The sequence below is a fragment of the Chelonoidis abingdonii genome, chromosome 10, assembly GCF_003597395.2.
Source record: "Chelonoidis abingdonii isolate Lonesome George chromosome 10, CheloAbing_2.0, whole genome shotgun sequence".
NCBI classification, from domain to species: domain Eukaryota; kingdom Metazoa; phylum Chordata; order Testudines; family Testudinidae; genus Chelonoidis; species Chelonoidis abingdonii.
Window position 1 is genome coordinate 72,622,361 of NC_133778.1, and position 21,427 is coordinate 72,643,787.

Sequence of the window (21,427 nt, forward strand, 5' to 3'; positions counted from 1 at the left end):
TACAAATTAAAATCCTTTCAGCAAAAATACAAATTTGAACTCCTTCCAGCCAAATGCACATTTGCAAATAAAGAAAACAAACATAAGCCTAACTCGCTTTATCTATCTAGTACTCACTATTTTGAACTTATAAGAGCCTGTATCAGGGAGATTGGAGAGAAACCTGGCTGCACATCTGGCCCCTCTGAGTCCCCAGAGTGAACAACAACCAAAAACTAACAGCACACAAAGGACCTTCCCTCCCTCAAGATTTGAAAGTATCCTGTCTCCTGATTGGTCCTCTGGTCAGGTGACAGCCAGGCTTACTGAACTTGTTAACTCTTTACAGTCAAAAGAGATATAAAGTACTTCTGTTCTATTAACTCCTACTATCTGTTTATGACACCAATGCACAGTTCTTCTCCACACTGGGCATTAGGCGGTTCTATAAAAAGCAAAACATTGATTGGCAAAGGTACCATGAGATCTTAAATGACCACAGCTAAGGTAGGTGTTTTAACTCTTCTGTTTTATCCAAATTCTAAGGTGGATAAGTAAATTCTCTCTACCTAAGTTTCCTACTTTGTCTTCAGTTGCATCACATTTCATGCTAGAGGTGACTGCATATTGGTGGTTGATGAAGGTGAGTGTATGCAATTTGCATATCATTAAGTTTGTAAAGTGATTCCAGGATGAATGCACTGTGTAAAAGGAAGAGGCTATTAAATTCTCCGGTTTTGTTCCCTGCATTTTAGCCCACAGTGGTCTCTGCTGGATGGTGCCTCAATCTGCTACTGATTTGGGATTCTCATTCCTTCCTTCATACCAACAGATTTTTATCCCTTTCCCCCTTCTCTCCCAGCTGGTTACCCTTTCACACTGAACTGTGCATCTGGATGGCTCCTGTGCAAACCCTGCTGGGTCACAGGATTCCCTCAGGCTTTGAGACTCACAGCAGGTTGTGCAAGTGCAACCTTTCAATTCATTTCCTGTCTGTTAGCTGCCAGGTTTGAAAGGATCAGACTTGTCCGCCCCCAATGATTTCCCTAATCCAACCCTTAATTAATAACAATGGGACGCAAAAGCAGCTACCATTATTTGAATAGGACAACACAGATCCCTTGATGCTAGCCAAATACCACAGAGATTTATAAACTTGTCAGCCTGGCTGGGCTGTGCAGAAAAGAAGCCAAAACCTTAAGTCGAAAATCTCCTACATTATCATAAATTTCAACTTTATCTGCAAGTTCCCCTCATTATGAAAGTTCACTTGTTATGTTATTTTACTTACACTAAGTATCATGTCCTAATTTGGACATATTTTCAGTGTTCAGCTGAATTCTGAAAATATGACATGGTATTCAGTCCTTCCATTAAAAGCAATCTATTCTGTCTACATCTCATTTAAACTCAAATCATAACATCTGGGCTCTATTTATACCATAAAGTGCATACAGTGTCCTTTACCTCCTCTTCAACAATGCACCCCAACAACTGCCAGAGTAGTTGGAGTAACTATTATGTAAGATAACATGGCAGGAAGGAAGAATTTCATTTCAATCTTGGTTTTTTTGGAACATGTACATACTTTTCAAATTTCCTTAAGGCGAGATCATCTGGTTTTGGCCAGGCATCTTAAACCACTTGTAGGCCACACAGAAGTTACCGAGTAAGCAAATGACATCCTCTTTTAAAATCCTTATGGTCACAAACAGATTTTGAAACCATGTACTTTAACCACCTCAGCAAATTGTTTCTATACCCGTCAGTGTTGAAAGCCCAAAGCCTTTCCTGACAGCCAGAGCGCCCCTTCCCTCTCCTATCACATCCCTCTCTCGTTCTTTATATATTGCTTGCTGTCTTTAAACAATGACATCATTATTATTGGCTTGAACCTGCTCAAATTCTTTTATATAGATTTAGACCATGTAATCTGGTCATGATGTCAGACAGGTTTACTGTCCTTATTTATACAAAGGCTTGGAGGCCTTGGGGATGTGTTGTTTTGTTTGGTGTGGTGTTTTAGGGTAAGAGGGTGTACGTTTCAGAGATGTCTTTTCTCTGGACTAAATCTGAAAACAAGCTGTGTGAGCTCAAAGGCTCTCCACTGCTGCTATAGGAGGGTAAAGCTGAAGCGCTGCACACACCCTGTCATGCCATGGCCTACCTAAAGAGAATATGCACAACTTAGTACCCTTTTAAAGCATTCCTGTACAGGGTCGCCCAGAGGATACAGGGGGCCTGGGGTCTTTGGTGGTGGGGGGCCCTCGCTTCTACGGTAATTCCGGAGCGGAAGGACCCCTCCACCGCCAAATTGCCGCCGAAGACCCAGAGCGGAAGAAGCTCCGGGGGACCCCTGAGCGAGTGAAGGACCCTGCTCCAGGGGTCCTGAAAAACTCTCGTGGGGGCTCTTGCCCCCCCGCCGGAGCCCCTGTTCCTGTACCACAAACTCTTCTCATTGCTCTATACACATCACAGCATTGACGTTATCTCCTGGAACTGATGCAATCCAGCTGGCTGAGCTGCAGAACCAAGTAAATCCCATGTCCACTCAAGCCATTTTGGGCATCAAACTGAAGCTGAAGATGCTGGCTTCAGTCGCCAAGTGCAGATGTTTGCACCCAAATGGATTAGTAGGGGCTGTGTTGTTAATCCTCAATAAATATGTTAATTGATTATAATAATGCCTCACAGAAATGGATTTCTCATCTACAGCTTTTAAAGTCCTGGTAATACTTCCTTCCCCCGTACCTTCCCCAGATGACAGAGGCAGGAATCAGTATTTCCACTAACCTTAGCTAACAACGTAATTAACCTTAGTGCAGCAGCCAAGTTCACAAAGGCAGCAGACAAACAGCAACGATGGTGGAAAAAATCCCACTCATACACAAACAGCAAGAAAAGTCAACATTGCCCAACACTTCTCCCTTTCCTTCCCCCTAACCCTCCTCCAGCTAGGAGATGCTCCAGATCCCTCCAGTTCTGAGGAGGGCTCCTCGACAAAGCCACCAACTTGCCAGCCATCAGTCCCATCAGTGCTGCTCCTCAGTCAGCCACAGGGATCACTGTTGAGCAACATGAAGTACCATCAAACTACAAAAGACTAAGTATGCCATCACCACACCCACTGCAGCCTTTGAATACTGTATTTTTAAAACAGAAAGCTGTTTCTGTAACATACAGCATAGATTAGCCTGCTTCCCAAGAGAACGTGGTACATTTTAATGTTTGGCTGGGTGAATGTAAGCAAAAGCCATTCTTCCATCAAGTGCATTGAGGGACAGGGTGATATAGATCTGAGCTGAGCCAAGGCACCAAATCTATAATTATTTACATAATTTACTGTAAGTATCAAGACAAACCTTGCCGGTTTTCTGCTTAATGTGGCCTTTTCCCCAGGTAAGTGTCTAACTCCAAGACATTCTGAACCAACTAGAAATAGAGGCAGGTGAATGACCTGTGTTATAAATGTCAGGCCACTTAACTTATCATGGACATTCCTAGAGACACAAGGAAAGTAAGGTGACATCTCTTATTGGACCAACTTCTGCTAGTGGAAGGTACAAACTTTCGAGCTTCACAGAGTTCTCCTCCAGGTCTAGAGAAGCAACCAAAGTGCCTAAGCTGAATACAAGTTGAGACAGACTGTTAAGCATAAGGAGTTAACACATGCTACAGGAGATCACTTAAAATGAAGTGAGCAATTAAGGTTTAGCAGGCCATAGGTTTTATTATAAATTGTTGTAATGTGCCATAAAACCACTGTCTCTGCTGAGCCCATGGTTTTTGGTGTCTAGCAGAGTAATATATTTAATTTCCCAGGCACGCCTTTGGAAAGTATTCTGCAAGTTTCTTCCGAGGATGAGGACTGAGAAGTCAGTTACTGTATGATCGCTCTGAAAAGTGGTCACCCACGGGTTGTAGGATGGTATTGTCTTTTATCATTTTTCTGTGAAAGTTCAATCAAGCGTGTAGTGATTGTTTTGTTTCACCCATAGAGTTGTTATTGGGGCACTTGATGCACTGGAGGAGGTACACCACATGTTGTGATAGGACCCATGGATCTTGAAAGATGTGTTATGAGCGGTATTGATCATTGTATTAGTGGAGATATGTCTGCAGGTTTTGCATCTGTTGTTCTGGCAGGGTCTGGCGCCATTTTGACTTGATGTGTCCTGTTCTATGGAGAGCTTGATTCTAATGATGAGCCTGGCAAAGTTGCAGGGGAAGGGGAAGGCAAGGGGGCGGGAATGTTCTTTGAAGGCCAGAAGAAGGCTTTGGGAAATATTTCTTTCAGGATGTGGCCCCCATCAAATATGGGTTGTAACTGTTTGATGATACCCTGCATGGATTCCAGTGTGGAGTGGTTAAACATGTGGCGTCCCTCCTCCAGTGCATCAAATGCACACTTAATTTTAAGTGGTTTCCTATGGCACATGTTAACTCCTTATGCTTAATAATCTGTCCCATCTTGTATTTAACTTAGACGTTTTGGTTATCTTCCCCAGACCTGAAGAACTCTGTGAAGCTTGTACCTTCCACCCACAGAAGTTGGACCAGTAAAATATATTACCTCACATACCTTGTGTCTCTCAAATCCTGGGACAAACACAGCTACAACAACACTGCAAACAGCACTGGACATTCCTGACATTTGCTTAAAGGAATATTGCCTAGATAAATATTGTGTTTTGGATTGACTGTGACAGGCTGTAAGGGCCTTACCCTGTTACTGGCAAACAAGTGGTTTACCTTACACAGGAGAAAAATAATGAGGCAGAGCTAGGGACTTGCAGGAACCACCTCTACAATCTGTTCTTGCCTCTTTATCCCTACCACAAAGCCCCTCCTCCTCACCTTGGTAATCCAGTGTTAACTACTAGAACTGTCTTGTCTCTGGCCTCCCTGCATCTCATCTTCTCCTCCCTTCTGCAGTTCCTCTCATGCTTCTATGACTACATCACTCTATTCAAATAAATTCCTTCACTAGCTTCCTCTCACTTTTCACATCAGGTTCAGGATTCTTAGCCTTACCTTTAAGGCCTTGAAAAATGCTACTTGTATTAAAGTCCCTGCTCTCAGCCTTGCTCCCAGGTCTCTAGCCCTTCTATATCCTTCTGGCATTCTCCCCTCCTTCCATGGAACTTTAAACATAGAACCCACTCCCACCTCAGTGCCATGCCATCATTATCTTCATGTAAAGCCTCCTTAAAAGAGACATTGTTTAACAAACATATTTTGACTATAATCTGCCAAAGCTATTGTAAAGTAAAGGATTTTAAACCTTTAGAAACCCCTCTGTGCTGCTTTGAGATTGGAGCTTCTGCTGGGGCTTTGTGTGTCTTAACCGTAGTCTGGTGGTAATTTGCCTGCCTTTGGAGCAGGGACCATACCTTCCTCTGCTGCATGCTTATATAGTGCCATTCACACTTCTGGTACCACAGTTTATAAAATTCCCCCTACCTCAGATTATTAATATTGCCTGGAGGAAGTTTTCTAAAGAGGCCTCCAGAATGTTCACCACAAAATCTGCAAGCAGATCAGCTGTATGTGGGAATCCTGAACATGCATGAATAAAAATGCATTTATGTAAGCAGTTACCACTTTTACACTGCATGGATTTGAAATGCTCCGCTTGCACTTTTGAAACCTTTAAACATTTAGCCCAAGACTTTTATGCATTTTCACTGTTTGAGGATATTTGTTCATGCCCCTTCTCCAACTTCATTCAACTAGACCAGGTGGAATAATGCCAAATTCACTTTTTGGTTCTCATGCATTATCATGATATCCCAGCATTTGGATCGGTGGTGCCTGAAGGCGTATGCACGTTACACATGGTGTGTATCATTAAGGCACGGGAAACCTAAGTACATGCCTAGGCCCAATTCGTGGGGGGAGGGGGAACCGTATGTCCAGCTGATCTGGTTCAGATACTCATGCAGGAGCCGGACCCATGGCAGCAGCTAGGAGGAAGAGCACTGGCTGCCCCACTGCACTCACAGGTTTCGCCCCAAGGACCCTTGATCATGACGGGGGGTGGCAGGACCATGACTGAAAAGTGGCAGTGATCTGGAGCACAGGGTTGCAGTGCTGCTCAGGAATGGGGGGCAGCAGGGTCAAACCTCACTGCTCAGTGCTCCTCCTCACTGCCCTGCGGCCAGCTCCTGCCCAAAGGCTCCCCCAGGGGGCCTACCTGGCCTCATCCTGCTTCCAACAGCCCTTGTCCCCTCTGCTCTGCCCATAGGACTCACTCAGGGACAGCCTCAAGACCTGCTACAAGTGTGGGGAGCTGCAGTGAGTATCCCGCTGGGAGACCAAGTGAAACATTTCTGGGGGACCCTCCAGTTTGGAGCACCATTGTTTCAGGGAGAATGTTTCAATCTGATCCACCAGCTGTCAAAAAATACCTTTAGGAGAACATTTCTATACTCAAAAGTTTTACAAAACCTGCATCTGGGGCATGACTACTGGAAGACTTTGCAGACGAAAAAAACCCCAACAAACCCAAATAATTTACTTGGGTCACAGTGAGGCAGAATATAGTGAAAAGCATCTTTACAAGAGGCACTGTGTCTACTTGCACTCAGGCTAGGCCCTTCTGGAACATTTCTGATACTCAGACAAAGCTCATTTCTATCCTAGCTCAAGTGCTACCCAGGTCAAAGACCTGCTACAACCTGCCATAAAAGACAAAAAACACATTGATAGGAAATGTGTTTCTCCACGCCCCATCCCAATTTATTTTTATGAGTAAACATCTCTGAATTAAGACATACTGTCTTCAAAGATCCCTTTTATGTCCCAAAGGTAACAGTTTAAGTGATCTTATAACAGCTGTTACTTTTCTTTACAATGAGCCGCGCACATGAACTCAATGTCTGGGACTTTCATTTTGCTATATATATTTTTAGTGACCAGATATAAATCTGGCTGGTTTCACATGTCAGTGGCTCTATGGCCAATTGCTGGTCTTGGCTCTTAACTCAGATGCTGAGACACTGCTTTAGCTGGTACTAAAATGAAATGAAACATGAAGATTTGCATAAACTCTTTTTTACAGTTTGCTCTTACACAACTCATGTGGCGGCATGCCCCGAGCTAAGGAACAGAGATGCAAAAACATTTTACTCATTCAGCCAGTTCAAATCTATTTTAAAAGGCACTGCCCCAGCTCTCTTTTGAATATAGGACCTTACAATAAGGATGTTTTTAAGGGTAACTAGGTAATAAACAGTGAAAGTTCCTCAGGAATCCTTTGAAGAAAAATGCCTCTCTTGCCCTATAGATTCAACAAGATCAGACAACAGTAGCTTTCACTCCTATCCAGTTGATTATAGTGTTGGGTTGTGGTATGCAGTGGGCTAAAAGGGAAGAAAGGATGGAATAAAGCTCCCGCTCAAACTTTCATCCCCAGCCTTAGGCCCCCAACTTTCACCCCTCTCTCAAAGCAGTAGCCATAGTCCATGCTCACTTTACGGCAGCAGTTTTAGTGCCTAAACTAGGAACGTAGATGAAACCACAAAGTTTTGCCTGGTTTGGGGTTGAAGTCCTGGAGCTCTGTGTGGTTTTCAGCCAAAACTATATGTTCATCCAGATTTGTCCAGAACCTCAGTAAACCATTTGATGAACCAGACCCAAATATTAAGTATGTAATGAAGCCACCAAACTAGTCAAATTTGGTTCTTTTCAGATTTCAAGATGAAAGGTTCTCACAACTATTAACATGACATCCCACATTCTCCAGCTGAGTTTCCTGGACATCATCTACTCAGAAATCTACACTTTATGGAGCACTGTAAACACCCTGAATATAATGCATGTGTATACATCCTCCTAAGCATTCACTTTGCTTCAGATGTTAAAAATGCCAGTGCCATAAGAATTACACATTATTAGCCTGAACCACACTAATCTGTTTTATAGGGTCCTTAATCATGGCGTGTTGACAAGTCAAAAATATGAATGAGGTGACCCTCTTAAATACATCCCTCTGAGGTAAGGAAATACTATTCTCATTATAGAAACTAGGAACTGAAAAAGAGAAATCAAATGACCTGCCCAAAATCACAGAGGAAGTTTGGGTCAGAAAAAGGAACTGAAACCAGATCCCTCAAGTCCCAGTCCAGCGCCTTAACAGAGATAAAAAAATAAGACTAAACAAGGACAGTTTGCTGCCTTCACAAAACTAATTTCTCAAAAGCAGGTGAATCTTCCTGGAATACATAGTAATTTCTCTCATTAAAACCAGACACTTAAATAAATGTATAAAGTCATCACCTTTGTTTCTATATTGTTACATTCACCTGCTGCTACTAACACTTCAGAAATTGCATCATCAACTCTAATTACAGTCTGACACTGAAGAAATTTACTTCTGTGCCAATTTTAAGTCTAAGAACAAGGCACGTTGATGTGTTCCTGCTTGCATGGGAAATGAAGGAAAGATTAATAGTGCCTGCCCTTCAGTGCCAGGCATAAACTGCTCACTGAACACACAGCACTGAAATCTAAACCAGCAAGAACACAGAAAATTATTCAATTGCTCAATTTCACTAGCTACTGTTGCCCTATTTCATAAAACAACAAGAAGCAGCAACAAAGCCAGGACAACTGGTGAACCCTGAATGAAGCAACAGAGCAGCAAGCACTCCCACCCTCAAAGTGTCTCAGTTGGATAAAATCTAAACAGACCTTGACACTTCAAATTCAGTCAGAATGGTCTTGGGTCTTTAAAACACTCTACTCTGGTAACAATTAATTAGCTGCAGAAGTATCCATAGTCTGGTTGAAACTTTAAATGAAATATTTGCTGGACTGATCCTTGGAGTAGCACATAGAGGGTAAGGGTTATGGGCTTATATAGCCTCTCTTGGATGGTCTTCGGGAAAACTTAGACATTTGAACTTTTATATTGGTGCAATGAATATTATCAAAACATTGACTTTAACTGTTTACTTAGAAATGCATCTGCTGTGAGCTGCGATTCTTGGACCCTTTTCAGAGTTAGGAGCAAATCCATAAGGGAGACGAGAGCAAGGCTTTCTGGAAGAAGTGTCATGGACCCCAACACTCAACTCCTAGTTTTTATTATTTTATTTTATTTAAGTTTGGATGTTAGAGGCAGGAAATATAAATATCTTATTTGGAGAAGCTCTGTTTGTATTTCCCCAGAGCTAACAGTATAATCAATGCAGTATAATCCATTACTTTCCTGATTCTTGGAGGAGGAAAAAACTAAAAGAATAGAAAAGGCGGCATAAGAAAAGAAAAAGGTAAAAACAGACATTTTGACTAGACCTGTGGGAAATGCAGAGATTCAGTTCAGGGTGGTTTGTGGCAAACCTTTCTGGTTTGAGTTCATGTGGGTTTAAACCCTGTAATTTTTTAATTCTACTTTTGGGTTCAGAGCTCAAACTAAAGCTCAATCTCATCCACCAAGTTTTGCCTGATTTTCACTCAAACCCATTATCAGATTTGCTTGAAAGTTAACCCAGGACTCCTTGAAACAATTCCCAAGCTTATGATTTTTATATACACCTCTACCCTGATATAACGCAACCTGATATAACGTGAATTCATATATAAAGCAGTAAAGCGGCGCTCTGTGGGGGCAGGGCTGCATGCTCCAGTGGATCAAAGCAAGTTCAATATAATGCGATTTCACCTATAACGCGGTAAGATTTTTTGGCTCCCGAGGACAGCGTTATATCAGGGTAGAGGTGTAATCCCAAACCCAGGTGAGCTTTCTAATTTAAATTTAGAGCCTGCATGCTTCTTTCCTCTACTCTAAGATGTTAACCAACAATCTTGCTTTGAGGCTTAGCCTCAGTAGTCATAGTTAAGGATGGAGAACTCATTCAGCCAAATTTAGAATCTCCTCATAATTGACGGGATCTTACCCTGTGTGATTTGTCCAAGGTCACACAGCTGCTCAGTCTCAGGAAGAGTGTCCTGACTTCCAGCCCAGGGTCCTAGCCATTGGACAGTCTGAGTTCTGCCCTGTTACATTTTTAATTTGGTCATCGTGGGAGTGGGACAAGAATTACTGTACTCTCAACAAAGAACTTTTACTGTGTTTATAGAACATGATCTTCATTTCCTGTACATCAAAGTGTATCTTTAAAAAAAAAATTTAAAAACCAAAACATTTTTCAGAAAAAAAGAAATTTAGGGGAATTTCTTGTTGCAAAAGCCACACTTAAAAGTTCCATGATATGTCAGAACAGAAATCAGAAACAACTTTCCTCTTCCCAACACCCAGGGCCAGCTTTACAGTTTTCGCCGCCCCAAGCAGCATGCTGAATTGCTGCCATGGACGGCGGGGGCAGTCCGTGTGCCCTTAGGGCGGCAGACGCGTTTCTGCAGCAGTGGCAATTCGGTGGCAGCTTCTATGTTTAGCTGAAGCTGCCACAGACAGCTAAACATAGAAGTTGCTGCCAAATTGCCACCAGCACAGAAATGTGCCTGCCACCCTAAGGGCACACGGACTGTCCCCGCCATCCATGGTGGTAATTCGGCATGCTGCTTGGGAGCAAAACAACAGGGACTGCCGCCCCTTGCAGATTGCCGCCCCAAGCACCAGCTTGGAATGCTGGTGCCTGGAGCCGGCTCTGCCAACACCCACCCTATTGGTTACTCTCATGCACATCTATGACTAGACTAGAAGCTCTTCAGAGCAGGTACATCTGTAGGATTTGTTCAAAATGCTGAAACAACACTATAATAAATGTTAATTTACTAGGGCCAATATGGAGAGGGAGGAGCATTTGCTAATGGATTTAGCAAAGGCTGGAGCAGGGAAATGTAGCTTTGCCACTAACTCAACATGGGGCCTTCGTCAGGCCACTTAACCTCTCTGACTCATTATCCTCAGCTGTAAAATGAGGATAATATCTACTTATGCCTCACAGGAATGCCAAGATGATCAGTTACTGTTGGGTTGACCAGACTGCAAATGTGAAAAATTGGGATGGGGTGGGGTAATAGGAGCCTATATAAGAAAAAGTCCCAAAAATCGGGACTGTCCCTATAAAATCGGGACATCTGATCACCCTAGTTACTGTTTTCAAAGCATATCTACAATGCTATGGAATCTACTGTAATATAAATATAATAGCACCTACAGATCCTCAAGTGAGGCCAGGCCCCATTTTGCCAGGTGCTATAGAAAGGAATGCTAAAACTGTCCCTGCCTAGAAGAGCTTACAGTTAAAATAGATTAAAGTGCTATTAATTTTGATTACTGTAGAACATTATAATGCTCTAACACCGACAAAGGATGATATTTAGCATTTCTATAGCACTATATATTTTCAGAGCGCCGCAGATATGTAAAGAGTTTATATTCAACTCTGCTATGAGGTGGGGAAACATTTTCCGCATTTTAGAGACTCGTATAATGAGCGTTGTATTTTGTCCAAGTCTACACAGCACATCAGCGACTGAGGAGTAGGGAGTCTAGTGGCTAGAGTACTCAGGAGAGCTAGGTTCAGTTCCTGGCTCCACCACAGACTTCCTGTGTGACCTCTGGCAACTCACAGAGGGGGAGATTTTCAAAAGCACAAGTGGCAGTTAAGTGCCTAACTCCCATTGACTTTCAATAGGAGCTTGGCTTCCAACTGCCACTGAAAAAAAAATTCTCATCTCTAGTCTTTCTGCACTTCAGTTCCCTGCCAGTAAAATAGAGATAATACCCCTCCCTACCTCGCACGGGTGTTCAGGTGCAAGGATAAGTACACTGGAGATTCGGAAGGGCTCAGATACTGTTGTAATAGGGGCCAGATAAGTATCTAAGACAGGCAAACAGAGGTAGGAAAAGAGCTCACAGAACCCACTAAACCACAGCACTTGGGTCTTAAAATAAAATATCAGATATTGGGGAGAAATATACCATCTTTGTTCTATTCACACAAGTCATCCATTTTCTTAATGCACTCACCGTCACCCACAATTGTGAAAGCACAATCTGTCTCATTTCCGGGTCTGCAACTTAATGAGGAGGCAATGACAAAGTCTTCCTTTCTTCCAAGGTGCATTGCTGTCTTTTCAAGGCACTGCAGCCATTCTTTAAGGAGTGCCAGGAACATGAGTCCCATTTCTTGGTGCTGGATTGGATGCACGGCATTTTAAAGAACATTTTTCTCTGCCACTTGCCTGACCCCAGGAGCAGTCCCACTGCTCTGCAAAGGCAGCTGTGGAATGCTCTACCAAACCCTATCAATTATTCAGTGTCAAAAGGAAGACTTAATCTGTGTGATAAAAGAACGGATTTTATCCAAGGCTTGTTCTCTTTAAAGTGATTTACACAACTAGCCTCTCCACTTGCTTGCATTAATGTAATTATTTACTTTTGCATTAATAGCCTTCCTGCACTTGGGCTATTTTAGAAGTCTTTTGTAGCCTTTAGAATTTACTAGTTTTTCACCCTCTATTTAGTGGTGGCTTCAAATTGCTTCGCTTTTTAAAATGATTGCTAAAATATTGAGCTCATACTGGAGTATGAATCTGGAGTAACTTCATGACAGTAATTCCACTGATTCTATATTTATACCATAGCACATAATTTGGTATTTTGACTTTAATATCTGGGGTGGGAGTTCAGATTTCTGTTCAAACTCAGCAAGTGGTGCTTTCATATTGTTTTGGTTGGCTATCACAAAGAGCATTACAACATTCACAATAAAAAGAAAAAAGCTACTAGAACAATGGATTTCACAAGGAGTGCAATGTTTTAGCTAATGCAGTTTGTTGAAAGTCATGCTGCTGTTCTACTGTCCCCAATAACTTCATGCCAGGTTTAACATACGGAAGGCTGCATCAGCTATCAAACATGGGCTTTAACCTCTTTGAGGACAGCCAGGCCTTACTTCATCACAGTACAAAAAGAGAAGGATGGTGATCTAGGAACCAGGATCTTAGGATTCCAAGGCTCCATTCCTTGCTCTGCCACTCGGTATGTGATCTTGGGCAAAACACTTAGGCCCAGATCATCAAAGGCGTTCAGGCACCTAACTCCCATCAGTTGATTTCAATGGGAATTAGACACCTGAATATCCTTTGAGGATCTAAACATTAGTCTTTGTTCCTCAGTTTGCCAGCAGTAAAAATGGGAATAATAATCTGTCCTACCTCACAAATGGGTTACAGGGATAAACACACTAATAGTTGTGAGGCCATATAAACCCCACAGGTGGAAAGGAATCCCCAGTAGTGCCATGCCTTATGATGTGGCAGTTGCACAGAGTTAAGTATATTGTAGCATTTCTTTGGGGTGGGTATAGGGTTGTTCTCTATCCTGTGATGCATCATGAAAACAAAAGGAGGCATTCATGTAGTGCTTTTCATCCATAACGTACTTTCAAAACATTAAATAATCCTCCCAGCAGCTGTGAGACAGGCATCATGATGCCCATTTTATCAGTGGAGAAATTGAGAGTGAGACTGATGAGTCCAGGCGGATGACAAGTCAGTTTAGAGGTGGGATCTGAACTCAGAAGCTCCTGGTTCCCAGTCTCACACTCCTACTATACCTCTCTCATTATAAGGAAGGCTAAACGAGTTCTTCAGCACATCGAGGGGCTTTGTTTGCACCATTTGGCATGAAATATTTTTAAATGCTAAAAAGAGAGATGTTCCATCTTTACGGTAAGCAACGGTGAACCTCACTGGAGAAGGGGGATTGCACTATTGTTTGTGGCACAGCGTGGTCCCCTGAGAGTCTTTTCCAACCTCAGTAACTGATCATCACAACCCTAGGTGTTCTTAACCCCCACCAGGGGTGGCTCTATGTATTTTGCTGCCCCAAGCACGGCGGCTTTCGGCAGCATGCCTGCAGCAGGTCCGCTGGTAACATGGATTCAGCTGCATACCTGCAGGAGGTCCGCCGGTCCCGCGCCTTCAGTGTACCTGCCGCTGAATTGCTGCCAAAACCGCAGGACCGGTGGACTTCCCACAGGCATGCCGCCGAAGGCAGCCTGACTGCCACCCTCACAGCGACGGGCAGGCCACCCCCTGTGGCTTGCCGCCCCAGGCACGCATTTGGTGCGCTGGTGCCTGGAGCTGCCCGGAGCAGCCCCTGACCATCACTGTGCTTTATTATATCCCTTCATCAGGCCTCAGCCTAGAATGTTACTTACGTACTATCGACAATCAGTAGCCAGCTTCCCTCATTTGCTTCTGGGGAAGGGTACAGTATTAGTAGCAGCCAGTCCTGCCTATTCCTGTCTTCCTTCAGACTCCCTACTTCCTTTCCCAGCTGACAGGTTCTAGTCCCAAATTTGCCAACAGTGATTTTATCTCTCCAGGCCTCAGTTTCTTCATCTATACAGTGAGGGTGACAATACTTATTTAACTTACAGTGATACTGTGAGGCTTAATTCATTAATGTTTGAAGGAATCCTGGAACACTCAAACAGAGGATGGCATCAACTGCAAGGTATTAACAACTACAGGGATATGATTAGAGTGTAAAAAGGTCACTTTAAGAAAGCACTGGGGCAGCCACATTACATTATCCACTGCTGTGTTCTCATATTAGCGTACAAGTGACCTAGAATTGGAGAAGTTTGCCATTACTGACACAGCTCATACTAAGACAGCAGAATTTGCTGACAGGAACAAAGTATAGGTCTGAATTGGGTCTATGAAAAATAAGTAGGGCTGTCAAGCAATTAAAAAAATTAATCATGATTAATTGCATTGTTAAATAATAGAATATCATTTATTTAAATATTTTCTACATTTTCAAATATATTGATTTCAATTACAACACAGAATACAAAATGTACAGTGCTCACTTTATTTTTCATTACAAATATTTGTGCTGTAAAAAACAAAAATGGTATTTTTCAATTCACCTCAGGTAAGTACTGTAGTGCAATCACTTTATCATGAAAGTTGAACTTACAAATGTAGATTTATGTACAAAAAAACTGCATTCAACAATAAAACAATGTAAAACTTTACAGCCTACAAATCCACTCAATCCTACTTCTTGTTCAGCCAGTCACTCAGACAAACAAGTTTGTTTACAGCTGCAGAAGATAATGCTGCCAGCTTCTTGTTTACATCATCTGAAAGTTAGAACAGGAGTTTTCATTGCACTTTTGTAGCCAGTGTTGCAAGATATTTACATGCCAGATGCTGTAAAGTTTCATATGTACCTTCATCTTCAGCCATCATTCCAGAAGATATATGTCCATGCTGATGACAGGTTCTGCTCGATAACAATCCAAAGCAGACCAGACCGATGCATGTTTACTTTCATCATCTGATTTAGATGCTACCAGCAGAAGGCTGATTTTCTTTTTTGGTGGTTCGGGTTCTATAGTTTCCACATCTGAATGTTATTCTTTTAAGACAGTTGAAAGCATTCTCCACACCTCATCCCTCTCTGATTTTGGACAGTGCTTCAGATTCTTAAACCTTGGGTGGAGTGCTTTAGCTATTTTTAGAAATCTCACATTGGTACCTTTTTTGCATTTTGTCAAATTTGGAGTGAAACTGTTCTTAAAATGAACAGTTTTTCATATTATAACAGTATTTCATATTATAACAGCCTTGGGTCATCATCCAAGACTGTTATAATATGAAATACATGGCAGAATGTGTTTAAAACAGAGCAGGAAACATACTATTCTCCCCCAAGGAGTTCAGTCAAAATTTAATTAATGCATTATTTTTTTAACGAACATCATCAGCATGGAAGCAAGTCCTCTGGAATAGTAGCTGAAGCATGAGGGGCATACAAATGTTTAGCATATCTGGCAAGTAAATACCCGGCAATGCTGGCCACAAAAGTGCCATGGGAAAGCCCGTTCTCACTTTCAGGTGACATTGTAAATAAGAAGAGGGCAGCATTATCTTCCGTAAAAGTGAACAAACTTGCTTCTCCTAGCGATTGGCTGAATAACAAGTAGGACTGAGTAGACTTGTGGGCTCTAAAGTTTTACATTGTTTTGTTTTTGAGTGCAGTTATGTAACAAAAAAAAAATCTACATTTGTAAGTTGAACTTTCACAGTAAAGAGATTGCATTATATGGGGGAATTGAAAAATACTATTATTTTATCATTTTTACAGTCCAAATATTTGTAATAAAAATAATATAAAGTGAGCACCGTACACTTTGTATTCTGCGTTGTAATTGAAATCAATATATTTGAAAATGTAGAAAATCAAAAAATAGTTAATAAATTTCAATTGGTATTCTATTGTTTAACAGTGCAATTAAAACTGTGATTAATTGCTATTCATTTTTTAAATCGCAATTAATTTTTCTTTAGTTAATTGCATGAATTAACTGCAACTAACCGACTGGCCTAACAATAAGATTGTAGTGTTGCCTGCTGGAGCCAGCCTTTGGAAGCCCTGAAACAATATGGACAGCACCCAAATGCAAACACATCTTAGGTAGCACTTTGTTATTAACAGCACCAGCACCACTGTGCAACAATATCAAACATGTATGTGAAGAATGACTTACAGTTAAACCCATCAAAGTGTTTTAAGTTGGTCTGAGATACTGAAAGGATTAAGGATTAAGACTCTATCCCGATGTGCCTTGGCATCTTTAACAGGATTGGTCAGAAATTTAGTTTTATGTTTCATCCTACAATTAAATCTGAAAAGTAAAGGGATATTCTTAAACATTTATATTACGCCAGTGGCCAAATCAAGGTTTCATAGTGCTTGGTGCTATACAAACTTACTATAAAGACAGCTCCAAAGAGCTTACAGTCTAAAAGGCAAAACATAACCGGCAGATGAAAGCAAACAAGCAAGTGAGGGTGAGTAGCAAGGAAAAATGGGTCAGAAAAATACCTTGTGTCAATTCTTGATCAATTGGGAGCAGTGGTCACAACCTTGCCACCTGTGCAGCAGTTACCCTTTGGCTGCCATTTCTCACTGCATTACAGAAAAATCGACTTTGGAGGAGGGGCTTGAAGGAGTATAATGTGGTGGCTTAGAGATTTTGATTGGGAGTTTTTTCCACTCATAAGTGGTGAAATAGTGGGAGAGTGCAAGGGTGCTTGTCAGAGAAGCAGAGAATTGGGCAAGTGAGCTAGACTGGCACAGTGAAGGCACCTGAAACCCTCCATTAGTGCAAGATCATGCTCGTAATAAAGAAAAAAATTCTGATTTTGTAGAACTCTGTTTGTGTACTACTGTAAATATACAATCTCCTCACTTTGAGCAACTGCCATCCCCTGGTTTTCAGGGACACCATTCTGTATCCCACAATAAGTTTCTTCTCCACTGACAGTATAACCTCCGTTCCACAAAAGAGTTGGCAGGCCTGATGCTGACTCCCTGAAAGCCACAGTATTGCATCATCTGAGGCAGATTATCTACCTGCTACCTGCCCCTCCCACCTGTAGCGTCTCACACAATGGAAACAAGTAAGCCAGTCTACCAGACAAGCTGCATCACAGCCTAGCTGCATGGAGAGATCTCTCACTGTTTCAAAATGAAAGGCGTTTGAGGCCATTCTTTTCAGACACGTGCCATAGGGAAATGCATCTAACCTTAATGCTGGCTGTTGAAGCCACCAGTGCTGCTTGGCCTACTAGTTAAACCCTGAAATGCTATGAACAACAGACATGATAAGAGAAGAGACGGTTAGCAAGGTCACAAGGATTCCTGCTTAGCATGCAGAGCCGCATTGTGGGCAATGTGGCTGTAAGACGCTCCTCGTCTCCTTGACTTGTTTGTGTATTAGCTAAAGCATTTTGCACCTGGGGAACGGCTTCACGAGTTGTCGGCATGGTTCGTGACTGCTTGCCAGCACACTGTTCACAAACTGCTGATCAAACGGTAGCTGGCAAAAATAATATGGGATAGTGGAGCGTTTGACCTCACGTATCTTAACCATGGATGCTTCTAGTCCTTCGCAAACAGTGGGCTTCAGGTGAGCAACATGGAGTGAAATCTGCAAATAGATAATCACAAGGATATTTTAGGAACAAAGACTGCCTGGTCTAAGTATCTGAAACCCTTGGCGATCCCAGGATGAAGTCTATGGGGGCACTCGCGAAACAAGGAGACTGGCAGCTGATGTCAGCAATAATAGGATGCAGGGGCCATGGTGGTACTGGAGTCCACTCTAAGCCATCAGGTGACAACAAGACCTTTTTATTTAAAGGGCTTTACAGAACTGGCATTTTAGGAGGCAAGTAAAACCATGGATCATTCCACCTATTATTGGTATTACTGTGGTACCTAGAGGTCCCAAGCAAGGTATGGAATCCCATTGTGGTAGGCAACCTCCATACACACAGCAGAAGACAGTCCCTGCCACGGAGAGCTTACAGTCTAAACAATGGGACTCTTCCATTCCTCCAGTTTCAGTAGCTGCCACTTTCTGCCCTGAACAGCAGAACCAGGAGGTTAGATTAATTGCCTCATTTGCAAAGTTTTAAAGACATTTCACAACACATCAATAGACAGCAGCATGAGCAAGAACTTGTCAGTGCCTCATATTCCTCTTCCTGGAAAAATTGGACAAAGGAATGAAGAATAGTCTTTAGAGGAGATCCCTACCCTGGCAGGGTGGATAGAGTGGATGACCTAATAGGGCATTTGTTTCTAATTTCTTACATTCTCAGGAACACACACACCATTTTTTATTTCGCTGAGGTCTTCTGGGACTTCTATGTACATGTGGAGGACGGAATGGAGACTTCCCATACTCCAATACTGAGTAAGATGAGCTGCACATGGACTCCTTGCCAATGCCACTCTTGTGTTTCTTAGAAAAGATTTCTGCAGAGCACTGGGCAGGGCTTTTTGCCTCTCTCATCTGCCTACTGAAAGTGCTACTTCTCCACTAGTGGTCCGCAATCCTGTCAACCCACAAATTAAGTGACCAAATTTGGTCCCAGACTGATCCTTAGCAGAGCAGCCCACCATTCTACCCTTCTAGTACATATGAGGGTGAGGGGCTGAATTTCATCAGCTGAGGCTCTAATATTAAAAGAAGTGTTACCTACTGGGAAAAATGCATGCTGTTACCTACTGGTTCTCCAGTTTGGTTTTCCCATGTTTACATCAAATGACTTGTTGGACTTCGTATGCAAAAAATTCCCATAGATCAGAGGCAGTCAGACCTGTGCAGCTAACATAAAATAAATTACCACCCTATGATAAATGGTTCTATTAGCAATCCAGATTGTTAAACTCAGATAGAACAGAATGGAGAGAGTACTGCCCCATTCATTCTCCCTCCGGCAGATACCGAGTTGTAAATAGGTTATTTTGTGTGTAAATAACGCATTAAAACTCAGCATTAGCCCTGTCTTTTGGTAGAGAGGAAATTGTTCCAAATAAATAATCCCAGACAGGAATGTAAAGTAAGCCAGATTTAATAGTGCATGCCTGCTGCAGCCGTGTTAAACATGACTAAAATGATAAACCCCAGAATATACTAATAGTAAACTTTGCTCTGACATCAAAGTAATGAGGCTGTATTTTTACCTAGCTTTAGAAATGTTAAAATTAGTCTTGACAGAGCCAGACATCAGAAAAGTGTTTCAGACATAAACACCATCAATTTAGGAACTTGGTCTTTGTGCCGGGGGTAGGAGGGGAAGGGGCAGAGAAGGAAAGTTATATCCTGGGACTCGTTAACAACAGGCAGTTAGCACTTTCTAGGACTTTTATTTAATTTTTGGTTTAGAGTCAGCAGCGAAACCCTCCCCCCAATATCTCAACATTTTTTAAATGACATTATTTATATTATAACAGCCTCTGTAGGCCCCACCGTGCTAGGTACTGGCCATACACATAGTTAAAGTCCCTGTGCCCTTGCAGACGAAGAGACAAATCTGCTCTTGGATACATGAGTGGAACTCCATAAGCCACATGCAAAGTTTGCCCTTTGTCCTGGAATGCAATATGGACTACATTTTGCAGAAGAATTCTCTAAATGTGGGTGTTTTAAGTTGTGCTCCCCACATTTCAGGCACTGAAAAAAAAAATCAGACCACTTTTGCAAAACTGGCTGCATATAACTCGTAAATATCACCATTAATAACCCGGGCTCCCCACCAAACACACACTTACTGAAATTGAAAAGAGGTGTTAACTCCTTTGCCAGAATGATTTATGGAAAAAACTGAACATTAGGAGAGTCTTCCCTGATGTCATTTCTTCAAGGTCAATTTCTGAGCAGCTGATCAATGAATTACTATAAAAAAAGGCAAAGAAAATCTCTAAAGTGTCAGCTTTAGAAGACTAAAATATGAGATGCAGATTGTTAATCTGAAAGAACTCTTCTATTCTGACAGTATCAACAATGCCAATCTTTCTTTCTACAGCCATAACTTAATCTGTTTAAGGCCACAGACAACATTTGGGACAAATATTCAGAAGTAGAAGAAATGGAGACTGGACAAGTTACAAAAATACAGTAAAGCAATGAGAGTTCTTAAAATCAGTTTGTTAATATATTTGGTTTATTGCTTCACTTTATTGGGCTTAATTAAAAGTAAACCCTTGTGATTCTATGCAGATTCTATAAGTTAAAAAGCTATGATAGGAGAAACATAGCTCAGTAGCCTTTGATCTAATACAACAGTGACTCAGTAGAATCCAAAAGAACAGGAAGTGTATCGTAGAATATGCTTGTCTGGTTCTGGAGAGGACAGTTCTGAGCTGCAATGCTAGCAGTGCCTTGTGGCTACTTCAGGACATGCTAATATGAAGAATATAACTCATTTAGCACCTAGGAGCCATCAAATAAAATAGTAATAATAATAATAATGTAATCAATACAATCACAAGTTTATGCTGGTTGAGACATGTAGACATGACACATATAGTGGCCTCAACACAGGTTTGGAAGCCAAAAACTCCCAAATTTTAAGCCTGGCTCTAACACTGACACACGCACCCTCCTACACCCCCTACTTCCTGCCAGCATGGCCTTATGCAACTTATTTAACCTACTTGCCTCCATTTTCCCCCTTTTGTAAAATGGGAGTATAAAAACCACCAGCCTTACATTCCTCTGGGTAATGAGTTAATATCTATTAAGAGCTTTGAGGATGAAAATTGCTATGCAAGTGCTAATATTATTATGTAGACACAGGAAGTCAATGTGTATCCTTTCAGTTATGAACTGCTAATCCATACCTTACACTTAGCTACTTTTGCAACATATCTGAAGCATCCTGATTCATTTCACGTACATAAGACGGTTACTCACCTTTGTAACTGTTGTTCTTTGAGATGTGTTGCTCATATCCATTCCAGTTAGGTGTGCGCGCGCCGTGGGCACGTTCGTCAGAAGATTTTTACCCTAGCAACACTCGGTGGGTCGGCTGGGCGCCCCCTGGAGTGGCTCCGCCATGGTGCCAGATATATACCCCTGCCAACCCAACCGCCCCTCAGTTCCTTCTTGCCGGCTACTCCGACAGTGGGGAAGGAGGGCAGGTTTGGAATGGATAT

The 21,427-nt window shown here is 42.0% G+C and overlaps 1 protein-coding gene across 1 annotated transcript in view; it reads right to left on the reverse strand.

Moving 5' to 3' along the window:
- Positions 1–21,427, reverse strand: part of GLI2 (GLI family zinc finger 2) — a 285,658-nt gene that overhangs the window by 193,966 nt on the left and 70,265 nt on the right. The gene's annotated exons all lie outside the window — the stretch shown is intronic.